The sequence below is a fragment of the Cryptomeria japonica genome, chromosome 8, assembly GCF_030272615.1.
Source record: "Cryptomeria japonica chromosome 8, Sugi_1.0, whole genome shotgun sequence".
In the NCBI taxonomy this organism is placed as follows: Eukaryota; Viridiplantae; Streptophyta; class Pinopsida; order Cupressales; family Cupressaceae; genus Cryptomeria; species Cryptomeria japonica.
In genome coordinates, this window is record NC_081412.1 from 633758854 (window position 1) to 633765130 (window position 6277).

Sequence of the window (6277 nt, forward strand, 5' to 3'; positions counted from 1 at the left end):
TGTGGTTGTCGAACAACAAATTACAATGGATAGCGTGAATGTAGAGGATAATTCTTATGTGACCCAAACTGGCAAAAATCCTACCAAATAAAAAACCATGACTGGTGGGACTGACTGACTTTTTAATCTTGCTTAAGATAAGCTTTCGCATGATCAGATTTCAATTTTTACAAACATTGGAAAATCATTTTAATTTTTTCCCTGCTCAACATTTGATTGGTCATCTATTTTACATTTATTTATATTTTAAAGAAAGAAAAAAAAAACCCCAAGAAAAAGTACACTAGCCAATCAGGAAAATCTAAAAAATATGAAAAAAATGATATTAATAAATAAATTAAGTCAACAATAGGATAAACTATAGGATAAATGTATGACACGGTTTTCAAAGCAAAGTAAATTGAAAAAGCGATGGAAATGAAAACATTAGTCTCCGCCTATAGATAGGCGGGACTAATAATAATAATTTGATGTAGATCATTAAATCTACGTATTGCAGTATCCTGTAGGTTATTAATACGGACTGTTTTATATATCCTTTGATGATCTACAGGAGATAATCAAAAGACGCAAGTCTTCTTCACGGACCGCACAAACTAATGTCGACTATTGTATGTCGACTTCCTTGTTCTATAGTTGTATATCTATATTCTCCAACTGCGGAATATTGTCATGCACTTTTATATTGGGTCGAACTGTATCTATATTTCCTATCGTATCGTACTGCAAAGTAATGATGCACTTTTATAGTATTCTTTCACCAACTGAAGGCAATAGTATTGGTATTATATGTGCTCGGTCGGTCACACATAGAGTGACGACTCTATGTGGAACCATGTTGGTTCCACATAGAGTCGTGACTCCTATGTGGAGATACGACCCTTGATAACAATAAGCATTGCTTAACAATGTAATCAGCATGATTAATATAATCGATACAATGTTATGATAACTAACATTAATCATCACATATATATATATATATATATATATATATATATATATATATATATATATATATATATATATATATATATATATATATATATATATATATATATATATATATATATATATATATATATATATATATATATATATACATTGATTATATTAATATCATTGATGTTATGTATGATCGATAATATAAGGAATTATCAATTGTACATAGAATCAATGGTATGTATAATCCGATACTCATATAGATGATGATTGAAACAAATCGATCATACAGTAATATACTCTGTGATCAGAATGTTAATCTATAGTGATGTATAATCAAGGATAGAAATAAGGAATTAACTTTCAAATGTCTAAGGTCGTTAGGCCATTTAGACATTTGAACAGTTTAGAATCATCTGACCATTGCTACATATTTCAACACATTATGATCAAATGAATTTGAGTGAAAATAGTACATTTAGTATATGTTTATAAAAAATTCTAATATTTCATTCGATTAAACATCGAATGATTATAAAAAAAAGTAGAATATAATATTCATATGAACAAAAATTAATTCTTCTAAGTTATTCCTCCTAAAATTTAAATCAATACAATTTACTCAAAATTTTAAAAATTAAAATTTCTTAAAGAATTATTTCCTCGTCATTTTTCTTATATATTATTGAGGTGATTAGTTTACCTTCCATCAAAATTTAAGAAGCAGGACCATGATTTTCCCTCAACGGTGTCAAAGTTTTCATTACATTGAAACAATATTATTTTCTTAATAGGTTTGGTAGGGTTTTTTCCTTAGAGAAGAATTAAGTATTCTTAATCTATTTGAGTCAAGGTATATTAATAATGAATTAATAATAAAATTTCCAATTCTTGACTCTCAAAACTTCACCTGAAATTTTGTATTTCATTTTTTATAAATGTTTTGGAAGGATTTGTCCTTAGAGGAAGTCGAGTATTCCTAATTCTAAAGCTAAATGCATTTTAGTCAGATTAGTATTAATAATGGATGAATGATAAAAGTTTCAATGCTTGACCCTTCTAAATACCACCTAAAATTTTGAGACATAGTAGTACTAGATGTGAAAGGAATTATCTAATGCTTTCACCAATGTAAACATCACCTGAAATTTTGTGTTTCATTTTTCTTAAATGGTTTGGTATATTTTATCTTTAGAGGAAAGTTGAATTTTATTGATATTGAAAGGAACTTAATGTTTAAATGTGCTTGAATCAAAATTTTAACAATAGTAGGTGGGTACGGAAAATTCCAATATCTTACCCTACCAAATATCAAAGAAATGTAATAAATATTAAATAAAATGTTCATATTCAAAAAATGAATTACTGTTAGTCACTACTGCTAAAATATAAATCAAAATAGTTTGACTAGGAAATTATACAGCCAAATTTTATACTATTGTATTTAAAGTAGTTTGATAAATTTTATCTTTGGAAAGTTAAGTTTTATCAATCTTAAGAAATACACTATCATTAAATTGTATTTAAGTTAAAATAACATTATTAATGAATAGTAAATAAAAATTCCAATTCTTTATCTATCTAAATATCATCTAAATTTCATCTAATTTTTTGACACAAAAATAGTACTAGTACTAGATGGATGAGGAAAGATTCAATGCTTATATAACGTAAACATCACTTAAAATTATGCATTACATTTTGTTGAAATAATCTGGTAGTTTTTGTCTTTAGAAAAAATTCACGTGCTCTTGCCTTTAGAAAACATCATTTTGCCATGAATGCAGTATATAAGTACAAGGAAAGATATAATGAAAGGAACCTCTGTGCTATAGCTCTGAATTTTCTGCCCCGCGTGTTGGACTTAACCAGAAAAAAGGATTCTCGTGCGATACTGAAAATACAATTGTTACCAACAGAAATGATAAACTTTATTTGTTACTACCCGCAAATTTTATCCTGCAATATTTAGTGGCTTTTATGTACGTGCATATTTAAGTTTTAGTTCTATCATTAAATATTCAATATAAATGTCATTTCTTTTATCTTAAATTAATTTTTTTAATTTCTAATTTATCATAAATTTTATCATATGATGAGTTAATTCTTTTCCATTTTAACATTGAGGTGACATGATCTTGGTGTTCTATTATATAATGGATACATTTTTTCAAATTAATAAACAAAAACAAAAGAAGTAATCAATTAAATTGTATTTATTATATAATTAAATTATTTTCTAATATTTATATGTGCATATCCTATTAAATTTGTCTACAAGTATATCTTATTCAATGTTTTGGAGTAGGATATGGATATTCATTAAAGTATAAAGGATAAATGAATTTCACCAAATGTCATAGTTAATTTGTCCTCAGATATGAATGTAACTTGTGGAAGGCGGAAGCACACATAAAGCTCTCTCTCTCTCTCTCTCTCTCTCTCAACTTTTGCCATTGTACAAAAAAATATGAATTAAATTAGAGAGTAAGATTTGTTTCATTTTTGTTTGAGTCCAATGATGTTTAGTTTTATGTGGGAGTTCTATTTTCTATCTATATCTAGTGGTTTTTGGTGTTGTAATCTTTGCTGAAAATAAAAATGGGGATTTAATTATATGGAAAGCATTCATGTGTGGGAATTGGATCCTTTCACAATTCCAACAAATACGCTATAAAAATATGAAATTTATAGTGATATGAAGGGGTTTCATCACTAAAATGAAAATTGGTTATCTTTCTAATATACTCAAAGAAATTAGTTTCTATAGCAACCTTCTTGTTATTGTTACATCAAATTTGTGTTAGTTTGAAAGGGAATGTGTCAATTTCTTAATGCATTTTGAATAATTTCAAATATATATATATGGACACCAAATTTTGGGTTTATTTTATATTTATTTATTTTTTAAATGTGGATGTAATATTAGTTTTTGATTAAGGGTAAATGGGTTTTGAGGGGACCCGAAACCCCAGGTTTTGAAGGTATGTGAAACCTTCAAATTTTACCAAGATCTGGAACCCACATAACAATGCTGCTAAAAGAAAAGAACGTCAGCGAACCAAAAACCAAGCCACAAAGTGTCCCTAACACATAACAATGGTTTTACAAGGCTCCCTAAACCTACAAAATATTGGGGTTTTGAAAGGTTACTCTAACCTTCATCAAGGGTTTTAAATTGGCTCCCAAAACCAACAAAAAAGGGTTTTCCCAGGCTCCCATAACTAGTAGCATAGTCATCAGCTTACCAACAATACAACTAACCCTTAACCAAAAACGGGCAGGCAGGGAAGAGAGTAGTCCAAAAGTCCCCAAAAAATAGTCATGGACCAGCAAAGAAAAATCTCCTCCACCTCAGAAGGAGGACTATCCAGAATAGGGATTAGAAAAAGGGATTAAGCAAAGGAAACCCTAACCCAGAATAAAATATGAGAAGACCAGAGGGTCTTCTCACCCCTAAAACAGTGAAACCCCTCCAAAACAACCATACTCTACCATGACGAGACTGAGCCTTGTTCCTGAGGCCCAGAGAAATAGAAAGGGACAGGGGATCCCCCCACACAGACTCAAGAAAGAAAAAGCCACGTAGAATAGTCTGCAACCCATTGTGGGGCACCAAGGACAAACCTGCACCACCAAAAAGATAGGACCAAACAAAGAGGGTAGGCAAAAAAAATCTGCCAACCCTTGAAAGGGACCCATAGCCTACCCTGACATAGGGCACCAAAGCCAAAACACCTACATGTGAGATCAAAGACACCCAACAAGGAACATCTCCTATGAGCAAAGAACTGCAACCAACCGGAAGCACAACAATCTCACTACACAAAAACACGAAAAGGGAAAAGGACACACCGCCCACCTCAGCGTGATCAAACCACACAATCTGCAAACCATAGAAGCCTACGTAGAATTCAAGGCAACCAACCTAGGCCAATGAGAAGAGGTCCCCCCCTTCACTATCTACCTCATCATCATCCTCGTCTCCATCGCGTGAATTAGCAGGCGTCGAAACCCTAGCTTGCCCCGCTCCTCCTTTCTCGCTCATCACTTTGTTTGTGGATGTAATATTAGTTAATGTGATAAAAAAAAAGTGTTAATTTTCTTGAGTTAGATTTTCTCTCTTTAACTAAAAATTCTATATCAATATTTCATTTCTTGCATATGTAAAATTTAAGTTTTATTTTTTTTATTACGCAACCATGATTCATCATCATTTTATAATTTAAATCTTGTAAAAATAAGATTTTTTTTTAAAGGTTAAAACCAATGTTTTTTCATCAGTTCACTAGTCACCAAGTTTCAACTCTTACACAACCTAGAATTCTATAAAATATCTCATATGTTTTAGCTACACTATGATAATATCAATTAGTGGATATAGCTAGGATGGAAATCTTACATGAGCTATTTTGTATCTTCTATGGTATGAGCTCTATAGTCTAGCCAAATATGTATCCTTCGAATCATGTAAGGACATCTATCAAAGGTTAAAATAAGGGGTATTTTTAGTAAATGATGTAGAATAAAGTTCCTAGTAGACATGTATGCAAAAGATAAAATTCTAGATAATACATTTGAGAAATATGAGAAAATACCTAAAGAGATTATAGGTTCTATAGGTTTATTAGACAATGTTACCTCTTATTAACTTCCTATTATATATATCTAAAGAATATTTTTCTTCACATCAATATCATTTGAAATTTATCATAAAACTATTATTCTTAACATTATTTCCCTCTTGTAAATGTTTAATTTTCTACCACTATCACATCATCATCTCATCTACAACCTAATTTAACACCTACCTCCATTATTTAGACTAATGTGTTCATTCATAACTATATTATCCCTTATCGTAGCTATCTATTATATGTCCACATCAAAAAATACACATGCATAATGAAATTTAGTTAAAATACATCCATAGCCTCATATTACTCTAAATATGCATTATTTTACTATCATCCATATATTTTTCATCATTTAGCCATACCATAACCATATATTTTTTCTCATAGAATATATCATAGCTTACACACATACCATATCCTCATATACATTCATATCATAGAATCCTCTTTTAACATATCATCTTCATATGTATCCATATCTTAGATCGCTCACTTTACCTTTCACATCCACATAATATCATTCCTAGTACATAATATAGACTTATACCATAGGTGCTCATCCATGATCAAATTACCCACTTCTAGGTATTCATATTCTCGATTAGGTTATCACCTAAACCTATAATGTACCTTAATATACATCCATATCATAATATCCATTGTCACTTACATTATAACATGCATGCAATACCATATGT